Source organism: Toxorhynchites rutilus, chromosome 1 (assembly GCF_029784135.1).
Source record: "Toxorhynchites rutilus septentrionalis strain SRP chromosome 1, ASM2978413v1, whole genome shotgun sequence".
Classification (NCBI taxonomy): domain Eukaryota; kingdom Metazoa; phylum Arthropoda; class Insecta; order Diptera; family Culicidae; genus Toxorhynchites; species Toxorhynchites rutilus.
Window position 1 is genome coordinate 131,135,244 of NC_073744.1, and position 15,907 is coordinate 131,151,150.

General features: G+C 37.2%; 1 non-coding gene across 1 annotated transcript; it reads right to left on the minus strand.

Moving 5' to 3' along the window:
- Positions 1-609: 609 nt before the first annotated feature.
- Trnam-cau (transfer RNA methionine (anticodon CAU)) lies at positions 610-682 on the minus strand. The gene has a single exon. It is a non-coding gene; the product is annotated as a tRNA-Met (tRNA).
- Between the last annotated feature and the right edge of the window lie 15,225 nt (positions 683-15,907).

Genomic DNA, 15,907 nt, shown 5'->3' on the forward strand with positions numbered 1-15,907 from the left:
CGATTGACTCACGTTTTTGGGTAACAAGAATTGTATTTCGTTTTCTCGATCCCACATTAAAGAAATTTGCAATAAAATGTGCCAAACTCTACGCCCGCATCATTCGAAAGGCACTCACCATCAGCTGGGCCAAACAGACAACTCCAATTCCGGAGCTCAAGATATTAAAAGTTCCTAATTGAACAAACACATTTTGACCTGGGCCGTTTGTCTGCCGTTCCGTGAACCGAAGGGGGGACAGGTTTCAATTCAAATTTCAAATATCGGAAAACTTTCTCTCCACTTCGGAGGGGTGATAGAGGGGTGGAGATTTCATTTCGTTCGTTTTTCCACAACCCACCGGTCGTTGTGCACACACTTGAATGCGAATGGATGAAATTTTACACAGGTGCTTCTTATTTCTTAATGCCTAGTGTAAACAGAAATTGGAAATAATCTCTTTCCGGCTTGTCGTTTCACGGTCATCGTTTTTGTCCATGCCGCTCGCCACGTTTGTGATGAAACAAACAAAAAAAAAAACGTTCAAAAGAATATCTCTCGTTCGTTGGTGGCCATATGAAATGCAGGACTTCCCTAAAAGACTAGGGTTTTTACATAAACAAGTTACCTTGCCTCGAATGAGGATCGAACTCACGACCTTAAGATTATGAGACTTACGCGCTACCGACTGCGCTATCGAGGTTCAGCTGCTCGGTTGAGGTGTGTACCAGCTCCGCCAAATTAACGTAATTAAAAATATGCTAATCACTGTTTCGCCCTTTTATAATTAGATTCAACAACTTTTCGCCACCAATAATGGAAGGAAGAGAGGTCGTCTCCTTGGCTTTTTTCTTCTTTCCGCGGGGAAAGTGATTATCGATACTTTTGAGCTCTGCGGTGGAATGATCTTACTTCCATTAAAACCAATTAGCTTAGCGGGACAAATTCGACGGGGTGGAGAGAGAGAGAGGGGGGAAAATTCCGCTGACGAAGTTTTTAATTACCATCGACGGGAGGTATTTTGATGTATTAAAATGAGCCAAAAATAAAATGTCACATTTGCAATTTTTTGGTTGATCTTTTTTAAGGGAAGTTACTTTACGTGTATCTCATGCAAATACCTTATAATCTAATTTACTCACGGTGGAAGAAAAATTTTTGTCTATCTTAATTGAGTAAACTTTTATATAACGTATAACGCCATTAAACTTTTTCTTTTGGAAAATCCCAACTCCAAGCTCAGGTTTCGTAGTTTGGAGGGTCAATTCAAATAAACACATAATGAATTCGATTTTAGATGATTTTTCATATGCTGAACAACAACGCTTGTACTACTTTTTCTTTTATAATTTTTCGATAGTTTCTTCAACAATCAGGAAATGTTCTTTGCTAAGCCCACTTTTATATATATATATATTAAATGATGATGATGGTCTCGCCTCCTTCCCCTACAGAGATTTGAGCAAGACGAGTTATCTAAAAGATATTTTCTCTTCTCAGCATTGAAAGCATTGAAAAGCAATGTCAAAAGACAAGCCAATCTTGTCCGCCACAGAGCCGATACGGTCCCGACAAGGCCCTTGCAAATGGTCAACCAAGACACAAGTCCAACCGCCAGCCTTGTTTTGGATTGACTTGAATATCTCCATCCAGAGAAATCGAGAAATTTTCCTTCACGAAAAATTTCTAGACCGGCCCTCACTAAACTTTCAAATTTTTATCCATCACTAGCTGACCCGGCAAACTTCGTCCCGCCCAAAATTTGTTTTTTGTTATCAATACCTTCAAACTTACACGTTTTCTTACTAAGCGCAAGTTCAAAAGTCCAATCGCAGAACTGTTCATTGATTGATCTTCTAATCGACCCCGTTGAATTTACCTTTTACTAAAAAAACCCTAGTACTTCCACCAAAACTCATTATTATAATATCAGATTATTTTCGGACACAGACCCCTCTCTCTTCTCCCCTTTAGAGAGGGGGAGGAGTGTCTATTGACCATAGAAACGTTTCGTGCCCCCTAAAATCTTTACATGCCAAATTTGGCTTCATTTGCTTGATTAGTTTTCGAGTTATGCAGAAATTTGTTTTTCATTTGTATGACAGCCCACCCTAAGAGAGGGAGGAGAAGTATCTAACCACCATAGAATCATTTATTGCACCCTAAAACCTCCACATGCCAAATTTGGTTTCGTTTGCTTGATTAATTCTCGAGTAATGCAGAAATTCGTGTTTCATTTGTATGGCAGCCTCCCCTTAGAGAGGGGGGTGGAGTGTCTTACCACTATAGAAACATTTATTGCACCCTAAAACCTCCACATGCCACATTTAGTTCCATTTGCGTGATTAATTCTCGAGTAATGCAGAAATTTGTGTTTCATTTGCATGGCAGAAAAGTTATAGACTGGAACGTGAGCATGGGTCAATATAGGCAAATATACAGAATTTTGAAAATCAAAAAAAGTTCGATTAGAGTTATCGAAGTTATTCAATAGAGAAATATTCTACCTATCTTCCAGCCACAATTTTATTAATCGAAAAAGGGTCTGAGAAAAGTTATAGGCCAAATTGTGTGGGAAAAAATAATTATTTTAAAGAAAATTCGACATTCGAGATAGTACTCATTAAATAAAGAATATTTTTATTTATCTTTAGCCAAATTTTCATTGGTCCGAAAAGGGTATGAGAAAAGTTATTGGCCAAAACGTTCTCGGGTTGTACGAGGGAAAGGGTCTGGCTGGGTAAGGAAGTAAAAAGTAAAAAGGAAGTAAAAATTTCTATTGAAATAAAATGTGTTCCTTCGCTTTTTATAGATATGTGTGATTTTTTTCAGATAATAATAAGATAATTCTCGTTTCTCGTTTTTCGAGTTTTTCTTTTTTTTCCCATTCTCAATAGGCTTGGAAATGAAAATTTGAGAAAATACTCAAAGTACATCTACTATGGGGTACCGCGACAAATTATAACAAAATTTTATCACCCGCGTGAAAAAAATCCTGGGTGTATAGAATTTATTAGAGTTTTCTAAACTGTTCTTCGACGGTTATTTATTGAACTATTTATTATCAAATACGGATTCGAAATATTTCGTTCATGTCATAATATCTCAGTACTGAATGGTCCACAACAACGTTCTAGAAATCAAATGAAAGATAGTTGATACGTTAATTGGAATTGCTATCTTTGAAAAAACAGGATGAAATCGATGTCTCATTTCTTCCCGAAATTTTTATCCACTATATCTACATACATCGAAATACAAATTTCTCTGTAAAATTTTCCGTGTAAATCCATGTAAATTATGCTTTAAAGAGATTTATATCCCATCTTCATGCGTTGATATTTCACGATTTTAAAGCTTTCCAAAAATCGCCTAAAAATTTCGACTTCGTACTCTCTTCCTTCAATTTTTTTCGAGTGTGAAAAAGTTCTATTTCCATTTTCGATAAATTTATTAATTTCCTTCCTACAACTTGTATACATTTTGGCCCATACCTTTTCTCAGACTCTTTTCCGGCCAACGAAAATTAGGCTGAAGATGGATAAAAGTATTCCTATCCAATGAGTATTATCTCAAAAATGTGTTTTGGGTCCTTTCAAATAACTTTTTTAAATTTTATTTTAATTAACTTATTTCCTCCATACAAGTTGTATAGGTTTTGGGCTATAACTTTTCTTAGACCCTTTTCCGGCCAATGGAAATTTTGCTAAAGGTAGATAAAAATATTCTATATCGAATAAGTACTACCTCGAGAATGTGTTTTGGGTCCTTTCAAAATTTTTTTTTCAATTTTTTTTTCTCATAAATAATTCCTTCTATACAACTTGGCTTATAACTTTTCTCATACCCTTTTTCGATTAATAAAATTGCGGCTGGAAGATAGGTAAAATATTTCTCTATCGAATAACTTCGGTAACTCTTTTTTTTAATTTAAATCGTTTATTTTTACTGGCTCAGTTACATAGGTTTAAAGGAGCCGAACTCCTTACTGTATTGTTACTAGTATATATACATTTTTCCTTAATTCTAATGTTAATAATATAGGAAACCGATTACTCGCGGTCGACTCGAGTTTAGGAGGGTGACAGGGAAAGGAGGGGATATGAGGATATGTTGACAATGATCACACTCACACTCTCGATCACACTCATCACACTCAATTCTTAAACCTATCTTATATCTAATATGTATTTACATTTCATCTTATTCTTAAGAAGGGATCCGACCTCTCACAAAGGAAAAGGAAAAGGAAAAACTAAGGGTATAAGGACAATCACACACGAAGATCGATAGCTTTAAGGAATACATATATTTGGGACATGTAATCAAGGTCTAACCGAGCCAACACGTCTCTCACCGGTACCATGGGCTGCCTTCCTCGGGCCCGAAGGGTGTCTTCTAAATTCGATCTGGCGACAAGATACAGCTCGCACGACCAAACAACGAGCTCGATGTCGTGGTAACCTTGGCCACAAACACAAAGATTGTTGTCGGCAAGATTAATACGAAAGAGTAGCGCGTCTAACGAACAGTGATTGGACATGAGTCGCGAGAAGGTGCGAATAAAGTCCAGACTTTTGAACCATGGTTTGAGGCTAACCTTAGGGATAATCGAGTGGAGCCACCGGTCCAATTCATCTTCGTTCCATTTGCGTTGCCAGTTAACTATGGTATTTTTGCGGACTAAAGAATAAAATTCATTGAAGGCGATTGACGCTGATAAATATCGCCTGCAATTGCACCTACCTTTGCTAATGAGTCAGCCCTCTCATTACCCGGAATTGAGCAATGTGAAGGGACCCAGACAAAGGTAATAACATAACAGCGTCTGGATAAAGCACTCAAAATTTCTCGTATTCTCTCAAGGAAGTACGGCGAGTGCTTTTCCGGCCTCACTGAACGGATAGCTTCGACAGAGCTAAGACTATCCGTTACAATGTAATAGTGTTCAACAGGTCGTGAGGCGACGCTGTCCAGCGCCCAGTGTATCGCTGCCAATTCAGCAACATACACTGAGCAAGGATTCTGAAGACTGTGGGAGGTGCTAAAAAATTCGTTGAACACTCCAAATCCTGTGGACTCATTCATAGAGGACCCATCAGTAAAGTACATATTATCACAATTGATATCCCAATACTTTGCATCGATGATCGTTGGAACGATCCTCGATCGAAGATAATCTGATGTTGCATGGATATCCTGCATTTCGATAACTCTATTCGAACAACATTTTCAAAATTCTGTATGTTTTCCTATATTGACACATGCTCACGTTTCAGTCTCTAACTTTTCTCTGTCACGATCAAGAAACAGTCACAGGAGGTGTCTAAGCACTGATTGCCGCAGTACTTATTTTATCCGATTGCGGCACCTTCTTCAATCACTTTTACCGAACGTGAATAATTTTCGAACGACTCGAAACACCTCCACAAAATCCCGAGAAAACTTCTTTCGCGATTATAAAATGCACAACACCTTCCGTTCGATTTGGTAATTCAACTTTATACACGTCTATTTGTCTACTCGTTTTTGTTTTTCTCTTTGGGTTACTATTTACAATGTGTTTTTGTGTTGTTTGTGTATTGTCAACAAGGCGTGTTTCACCGCCTGTCTCTGGTTTCGCACAGTGTGTGATGTGTGTAAAAACTGGTAAGTATCAATTATGTGTTCTTATTTCCTAGGTGTATGGTGAGTGCATCGTGTAGGTGAGTTTTTACATATTCTCATATTTCGTTTAATTTCATTTCAGGTATTCTTTAGGTAAGTAGTGAACAGGAGGGTTGTGTCCGAGACACGACCGGATAGTTGACGTAGGATTCCGTTAGGCTATCTGTTGATTTTGGATATGTTCGAAGAGTTACATTGTTAAAATCTTTTATAATGATTTGGTTTTTATGTCTCTGTTAGGGAACTCATTTCGGTAAGAACAAAAGTTCTCCCTACTTTCATGTATTTGCAATGCCGATTTCCCCCAGGCTGCTTGGTTTTGATGTCTCTGTTAAGAAATACATTTCGGTAGGAACTAAAGAAACTTGCACGAAACAAAAACTTTTATCCGCTAAATTCACACAAGTTCGTAACGAAGGAGCGCAAGCGAGATTTCTCGTATCTCGTGAGCGGTCCGCAACGGATAGGACGCGAAACACGGGAAATCTCGTGAGCGGTCCGCAAAGTGTTAAACTCTGCTAATGTTGTTGCACGTTTAATATGTCTTGGCATCAAGTTGAAAATATTTATTCCTTTGAAATACAACGAATTTTGTGAAGAACATGTCAAGAAATGGGGTGTTCTTAACTCATTTGCGTTTCTAGTGTTATAACTATGAAAGTCACTTCCTCTTTCAACTCGATCACACAAATATCGAGGTAGCAAACCGTTAATTACTTTAAAAATGAACACCATAGTTAAATAAACAATTCTTTGCGGATAACCATTGCAAAGCGTCCAGCATCAAAGATGAGGAAGTGAACCTATTACATTTTAGTATTAATCGCATTATTTTATTCTGCAAACGCAGTACACCCAGGTTTTTTTTGCGCGGTTTTTTTACGAGGTTTTTTTCACGCGGATTTTCCAATTAACGCGTTTTTTTACGCGGATTTTCCAATTAACGCGGTACCCGCGTAACACAGATCCAAGAAAACAGCAACAATCGTTTCTTTCTCTTCTAATTTTTCATTCCATTTTGCTAATACCAAGTTCAATGCGGTTTCACAGGAATGACCTTCCCGATATCCCGATTGTTCTGGTATTAGCAAAGAGTTACAATCTAAATATTCCAACAGCTGGCCTTTAACAGCAAGTTCCAATATTTTCTTTAAGGTGTGCAACATGTTGATGGGACAGAACTCTTCGGCTTTAATCGTTCCAGCAACCTGTTGGATCGGAACAACTAAAGATTATTTCCACACTTGAGGCACATGCCCAGTTTGCAATGATGTATTTATAAGGTCCAGCAAAATGTGAGAAATGATATGGAAGCAATCTTGAACAACTCTAGCATTAACATTGTCTACTCCAGCCGTTTTTTCTAATGAAAAGCAAACAGTTTTTAACTGACCTAATGTAATTGGGTGGAAATCTTCAAATCTACAATTACTATTAACCGGCTGTTTTATTTCATCGCTCATCTTTCATCGACCAATTCAATAGATTGATTGATCAATGAAACACTATCGACAAAATAATCGTTAAACTTAGATGCTATTACTTGCTCGGGTTGTTCTAATGTGCCATTAAAGGTTATGGACCGCGGTTTCCAATTACTTGGCTTCAATAAAGATTTTAAAAATTTCCATAACTTTTTGCTGTTTAAGTTTAAGATGAGTGTAGAATCCTTGTTCTGCTCATTTGTGTGCCTATCTACCCGTACCGTGGATGTAGCCAATGTAGCCGCGACAAAATAAACAATGAAGGGAATATTTGTTAGCGTATAATTAGTGGATCTTCGCTAAGGGTAATTTTCAGTCTCGTTCTCTACTCAAAGCTGCGAACATCATTTTTTCTGCTTGCTTTGGATCATCACATCATCACCACGCATTCAAATCTCGCAGCTGTCTCTGCAATGACTGCATTGAACTAATGCCACGACGAAGCGGGCGTCATCATATAATTATATGCCACATAATTATTTGAGGGATCAAGAAACTAGGTCATCATGAATGTCGTGCTGGGATGTTTTGTGTGATATGGGCAGAGATGGTAACGTTCCTAATTCTTCAGGATTTTCTAGAATTTTTGGCACGTTCTGATAAACATTCAACTCTCCCTGACTTTTCGGACAATCCAATAGGAGCTGGCTTTTTTGTTTGTAAATCAGAAATCAAACTTAAAAAAATCGAATGCTCATTTTTTATACAATACATACAATTACCAATCGACTGGAAATATTGAGAAGTACTTGTATATAATAAGACCAACTTTGAAGCAAGCAAAAACACAAGACATAGAACAGCAAACTTTATTAGACAGCAAAGGAGATGTCAATTTATCTGTATATTTACTTCACGAATTTCTGAATAACATAATATCAGAATTTGTAGCGAAGAAATGAAAACGAAGAAACTATGTTATTCAGATATCATTCAAATCGGCTCAGTAGTTCAAAAGTAATGAATTCTTGAAAAAAGTAAGTTTTTGAAAAAAGTGGAAAAATTTGATTTTTCGGACCACCCAAAAATGGAAATGATCACCCAAAGTTAACAAGTTAACGAATCGCGGACTACGGCCGAATTTAAAAAAAATAATGAAAACGAACTTCACTGTTCAACTTTCAGACCAATAATGATCGTCTTTATTTTCCGATACTTAATTCTACCCTACACTTCCTAAATGAATCTGCTGACCTATCAATATTATACCTGTCGATGCCAGTCCAAGGCTCGTTCGCCGTCGTTGTCGTTGTCCGGATGTTTATTGCTGAATTGCGTGACCTAGTTAACGTTGTTGTCCATCGGTGGAATTCTGCTGATGCTGTTTGAGGGTAATGCCCGTTGTTCCGGTGTCAATAAAGTGCTAACTGCTGACGGGGTCCAAATAATGAATGTATGATGTTTGACGATGGCTCGGTATCGTTGCCAACTGGGGTCATGCTGGTGGATCCGTTGGTAACTGCTCCCCCCTGAAGATCGAGCCGTCCCGGTTCGATTCTTTTGGCTGATGAATCCTCCAGGATACTACTTATGTTGATACTAGGGTACCATTTTCGTTGGAAAGTGCGTTCGGTTCGTTTACAGTATTTCGAAACACCCACAGCTATCGCTGAAACGATAATTATCAAAAACAGTCCAGTTGATGATATCTGGATTTTAGTTGTATCTTCCATGGATTCCATTCGTTGAAGGTTTCGGAGGTTTCTTGTAACTTCTCCGAAGTTATGTTAGACTCGAAGGCGGTCTTCTCAATATTTAATCCATCTAGGGGTAATATAAGTGGGGTTTGTTTGCTGTATGATTCTTTACTGCTGTAGCTCACACCATTTATGGTAACTGTGCAATTAGAGAAGTAAATTAGGAAAGTTCCTTGAAGTACTCTGTCTGAGAGTTGACAATCTGTATGCATGATTGCTGCTTTAACATCTTTGAGAATGATGTGGTAGTCAGTTATACGTTTGACATCTGTATCTGAATAGTTCGTAAAAACGCATATGCCAGAAAATCCTCTTAAAATTCGGGAGTAACATTCATCTTTGGATACATCGATGAGGTCTCTACGGTCACAAAGGGTGTTCTGCTCTACAAGTTGACATGAACCTTTGAGAAGAAATGTGGAGTTGACACCTACTATCGTCGTGTTTGATTGAAGTTTCAGTGATGTGTTGTTGATTGGAAGTGCTTCCAAAAGTAACTCGTTGAAAAGCTCTGGTTCGACAATCGGTATTAAGATTACAAAATATAGTTTAGAATTTCTGAATAGAGTCCTGATGCCTAAAAATTCGTAAGCTTGTTCTGAATTTAAAAGGGTTATGTTTTGTTTTTCTAACTGTTTTACAATTAATTTAAGTTCTTCTGGTTCTAGGAATCTTCTTGATATTGTATTGAGTTTTGCGAGTTGTATAGTTTCGAAAATACTGTCTAGGTGGTAATGAATTTGATATAAGTGGAATGATATTTTTAAAATTTTTACAATTGATGTGAAGTTTTGATTATGATTTTGTATGTCTAACATTGTTTGTCTGTTTGAAATTATTTGTTTCATAATCTTTGTTTGTTGGTCGTTTATTGACTGGATAATTCTGTTGAGTCTATTTAGAAGTTTTTCATTTATTGTGCCTTGTAGGTTGTTTTCATTGTGTAATGCTCTATTACCTGATTTGAGTTGCTCAATTTCTGAATGAATCTTATCTAAATCATCCTGATCTAAATTTCCCGTTATCAATTTTAAAGTAGAACCTAAGAAATTAAAAGCTCCTCTTGTATTTCTATTTTTTGGAAAAAGATTTTCATAAATGCTTGTAATTTCATCGTACTTAACGACCAACATCTGTGCAATATCTTGAATGTTTGAAAATGATTTTAGTCCAGTCATGATAGTCTGTAGTCGGTCAAGTAGTGGTTGGTATTGTCTAAGGTCTGTTTCATGATAAACATGATAGTGTCGTTTTTTATAAGAGTGGATTTAGTCCGTATTGTCAAAAGTCCAGTGTTAGTCGAAAGGTCCGGTATTTGTATGGATTGGGATAGGATCATCGACGTGAGGGTAAATGAGATGATGACATATGGAATCTACTGCATGCTTCTGAAATGAATAAGAAGATTATGTTACTTTCTAATTCTCTTTAGATTTGATTTATGTAATCTACGGCTCGAATCATCTATGAATGTCTTGATTCTATCCTCAACGACTTGAACCGCATCGAATTTATTTTTCGTTTTACATTTAATTCCTTGCACTTTATGATGAATCTTGGCGTTTTCTCGCAACACGGGGGCATTTTCGCGGTTTTTGTTATGCTGATTTATGTCTCTTTTCTGAGTTTTATCAAGTTCTAAAATAACGTCATCGTAAATTTTGTTACGATTTTCAATAATTTTCTCCATTTCAAGTGGCCTTTCTTCGCCATCTTTTATACCGAAAAAGACTTCTCTTGGTTTCAAGTTGGTTGCGCTATGTATTGTACCGTTGTAGAAAGTGCAAACAATTTTGTAAACTTCTTTACTACTTAGGTAATTATACTTATCCTTAATACATCTGAAAATCTCGGCGAGAGTACTATGGAATCTTTCCACAATCCCATTCGTCTCGCTATGATTGACTGGTGTAAAATATGTTTGTATTCTTAGATCTTCTAGAAGTCCTTTCACTTCGATTGACTTCATGGCTGACTCATTGTCTGAGACGATAATTGATTTTATATGGTGCACGTTCATATTTATTTTTATTGCACACTTCGCAAAGTATGATGAATCGTCTAAGTTTTTGTTTCATTTTTGGAAAGTAATATTTCCTTGTCATTTCCTTGAAATTTTCTTGGATTCCTCGGTGGGATAGTTTATGGGTCTCTCTTATGAGGTCATTTTGTTCTTCTGGTGTTTTGACGTCTTTTAGTAATAATTGTGAAATTTTAACTTTGCACATTTTATTCCTGCTAAAATAATTGTTGTATACTACCTGGATTGATGGGATTAAAGATTCTGGACACACGATACAGTTGATTTGTTTTGGGCTCATGTATTCTTTAAAAATTTTAATTAGGGCTGGTACACCAAACATCCATTTTGAAATGGTTCGCCTGAAAACTCTTGGAAAAATTTCTTCCAATTTTTCCTCTTCTTGCTCACTTATTTGAGACGAAAAAACGTTTAAAGGTCGAAGGGTCATTGGTACAAACTCGCTATCATCTGTGTCAGCAGAATGAGCGGTTGCGGCGTCAGAATTATTGTCGTCGTTCTCATTAATATTTATTTCTTCAAGAATGATACTTGATAGAGCGTCTGCTACCGTGTTTTGTTTACTTGGTCTATATTTGATTTCGTAATCATATTCCTCTAGATCGAGTGTCCATCTAATAATTTTGCTGTTTGGAGTTTTTATTTTATTTAAACCATATGTGAGTGGCTGGTGATCTGTGTATAAAACAAATTTTCTGCCAAAAAGATACGGTCTTAAATATTTACATCCCCACCAAATAGCTAGGAGTTCTTTCTCGATTGTGGAAAGATTTTCCTCTGATTTTGTCAAGGTACGAGAATCAAATGCTACAGGCTTGTCACTACCAACAGTGCCTTGGGAAATAACCGCGCCGATTGCACGATTCGATGCGTCGGTTGTCAAAATGAAGGTTTTATTGAAGTCGGGGTATTGTGATATTGAACTACTCGTGAGGATATTTTTACATTTCTCGAATGCGTTGATAAATTCATGGCAATGTTTCATGCCTTCTCCTTTTCTCAAACAATTTGTTAAGGGCTTTGCAATTTTCGCAAAGTCCTTTATAAATTTGCGGTAGTAACCCAAAACTCCTAGAAATCCGCGTAATTCTTTTTCAGTTTTGGGAATGAGCCATTTCGTTATCGCATCAATTTTGTTAGGATTCGGTTTTACGCCTTCCGGTGTAACGATATGTCCTAAAAACGCGACTTCTTTCTGAAGAAATTCACTTTTGTCTAATTGAATCTTCATGTTATATTCTTGTAAACAACTGAAGATTTTCTTCAAGTTTTCCAAATGTTCTTGAAGACTTGTAGAAAACACAATAATATCGTCCATGTAGACGAGACAAATTTTTCCAATGTGTTCCCTAAGTATATTATCCATCACTCTCTGGGAAGTGGATGGAGCGTTTCGCAGTCCTAAAGGCATACGCAGAAACTCGTAGTGCCCATAATCGACACTGAATGCGGTTTTAGATATGTTTTTGAAGTCTGCCGTTGTACATCTTCCTTGTGACAGAAAGGATACCGGTATGATTTTGAATGAACTGGTACATCATCATTTGTTTTGATAGTAGGCTTTATTCCGTTGGTGAAGGTTAAAATCTTGTCTTCTTGATGAAATATATTTTCAAATTGTGAAATAATTTTACAGAGCCTATTACGTTCTTCTTGATTCAGGTGGTCAAGTCGAAGTTGAGCCTGTAATTTTGAATAATTCTCAGTTGGTTTTACGTATTTTGATTGTATTTCAAAATTATTTATCTCTCCGAACACAGGTCTGTTTGGGTTAATTTTTGCGACATCTTGGCTTTTATTTCCGACCATTACAGTTGCTGTATTATTTTCAGCATGGTAAATTCCGGGAATTACTGCTATCTCTTCAGTTAACGGTAACTCTCGTTCTACAAAGAAATCTCCATTCGCAATATTAGTCGGAAATGTTAAACCAATTTGTTCTCCGGCATTAACGCTTACTGTGTATGAATCTGGATATTTTTTCCTCATGGGTATCGTACAGTTAGGAAATTGTAGTTTGTTAGATGAAGTCATTATATCAATTTTCAAATCGCTCAGGGATTCGTACCCGATAAGTCCATCAAAGAATAGATGGAATTTGTAGAGATAAAAAGTCAATGGTAATCTTCCTTTGAAAGGCGAGAATTTTACAAATTGATCAACTTTATTAGTTCCATGTACACTTTTGACAATAGATAGAGTAGTGTACTCTATGGAAGCTGAGTCAATTAAAGAAGTATCGATATAATTTTTGTTTGACCCTGTATCAACAAGGAGCTTCAAATTGCCAAATTTTGTGTTTAATTGGACATAGGGTAAATAATTATTGTTTACTATGTTTCTGGTGGTGATTCTGGGGAAACTTGAACATTTATATCATCTATTTCTTCATTTACTGCTGGTGTATTTTGCATTTCAATTTCTGGTTCTGGTTCTGGGTCATTAAATGATTGATCTGGACAAAAGGGGTTTGTTCCGTAGTTCGCATCGTAAAATTCTTGATGGTATTCGTAGGGATAATAGAAGTTTGCTTGTTCCATATTTCTTAGTTCGTTTGAGTTAATTCTACTGGAACCTGGTGAAAATGGGTTTCTGGATGGAAAGGGGATTTGATCAGGTCTCCTATTTATGTAGTCAACCTGTCTACTTCTTATAGACGGGTCTACTTCCATCGGTGTTGGTTTAGGTAGTGGTTTAGGAAAGGTTGGAGGTGGTATAAAAGGTTTTTTATGGGAACTCTCTGTGAGGACTGTGGATTATTGGAAAATTGTCTTGGATTTTGATTCTGATTAAATCTAAAAGGAGGTGGATTACGGAACGGTGTTAATGGAAGAGGTGGAGATCTAAATGGAGAGTTGTTGAAATTGGAATAAGGTTTTTGATATGAAACTGGTGTTGAAGTTCTAAATCCTGCTTTTGCGTAACTATAATTTTGTTCTTCAAGGCGTAATCTGAGAGCGTCTTTCATAGTATCTGGTCCGCGAGCTCTGATTATTGGCCCAAAGGTTCCTTCAATCCGGCTAGGAATACTTTCAGCCCCATATGTTGGTAAAATTGTTTTTTCGAGGATATTACTGCCTCGTTGTTCTCAGTAATGTTGAGATTATTGATCAGTAATGAAATTGTGTGTGAGACTTTACTGTAGAAGTCTTCTACACTGTGGGTTTGTGTACTTTTAAAAAGATCGCGAGTGAGAGACACTTCGTCTCGTCTGTAGTGGGTGATGAGATTTTGTTTTATCTCTGCCCAATTCAAATTGGTGCCATAAAGCTCCAATATATTGTCGGTTTTTCCTGTGATCTTTGTGCGAACAGCCTGAATCCACACATTGTACACACACGTCCCCTGAACTTCATTGAGTAATGGTATTATGTTGTCTATTGCTCTTATAAAAGAGTTCAGCTTGACGGGATTTCCGTCGAAACAAGGGATATCCCGTCATGGACGGCCTACAGAGCACACAATCGCTTATGTAGTGCGTAAATTCGAACAAACTGGATCCGTAGCGGATATTGTGAAACCTGTGCATCATCGTAATGTGCGTTCGGCCGAAAATATTGCTGCTGTTGCTGCCAGTGTGGAGGATGACCCGAATGTTTCTATTCCACGGCGTGCTCAGCAATTGGGCTTGTCAAACACATCATTGTGGCGAATTTTGCATTTGGTACAAAAATTAGAGCGTGGTGACCATGGAATGCGTCGGGCATACGTCGATTGGGTGAACGAACAACAGCAGCAAAATGCTGAATTTTCGCATCAAATTTTCTTCAGCGATGAGGCACATTTCGAGCTCGGTGGCTATGTGAACACCCAAAATTTCCGTATATGGGGCTCAGAAAATCCACACGTGATTGTTGAGAGGCCATTGCATCCGCCAAAAGTCACTGTTTGGTGCGCATTATGGTCTGGTGAAGTCATTGGGCCGTATTTCTTTGAAAATGAGGACGGCGAGACGGTAATTGTGAATGGTGAGCGCTATAGCCGCATGTTAACCGATTTTTTTTGCCACAAATTGAAGATATGGATACGGATGACATGTGGTTTCAGCAGGACGGCGCCACGTGCCACACAACACGACAGAACATGGCCATATTGCGAACGAAATTTGAGGGACGCATAATTTCGCGTTTTGGTGATGCCAATTGACCGTCCAGATCATGCGATTTGAACCCGCTAGACTTTTTTTGTGGGGTTATGCGAAAGACCGTGTCTACGTCAACTCTCCGCAAACTCTTGCACATTTGAAAGACAACATTCGTGAAGTTATGACCGAGATACCGCCCCATATGTGCCGAAAAGTCATCGAAAATAACCTGTTCCGGATCAAGATGTGCGTGGAATCCCTAGGTGGACATTTGAATGATGTTGTATTTCACACATAATGGCATAAACCAAACTTTAATTTGAAATAAAAGTTTCATCGAAATTCGAATTCAAAGGGTGTTTTATTTCAATTTACTTTCGGAATTTAAAGTTGGAAAACCCTGTAAAATAATATCCGCAGTTATAAACAAGCGACTTTAATCAAACTCAGCGTAGTTCTACGTCAACAATGCGGTCGTGTCTTGAACACAACCTCTTATATTTTTTTTTTCAGTAGGGTGACCATTTCCATTTCAGGGTTATCCGAAAAATCAACTTTTTCCTCTTTTTTTTTCCAGAAATGACTTTTTTTCAAAAACTTATAACTTTTGAACTAGTAGACCGATTCAGATGATCAGTCAATCAAATTAAAGCCAATCACTTTGGCTTTTTTGAAAAAAAAACTAAACCTGCAGAAAATTCGAATTCTGTTCTCGTTATTATTGATTGCATTCGTTTTTTATTGTTTTCATAGTCTCGGGACCAAGAGCGCCATGAAAAATCATAACTCAAAAACGAAAAAAACACCTCTTTGGTTTCGACGTATGTTATGTAAAAAATCCTCCGCTTTTCAGAAAAAAAATTAAAAAAAATATAGTGCCCTTGGTCCCGAGACTATGAAAACAATAAATCACGAATACAATCAATAATAACGAGAACAGAATGAATTGGCTTTA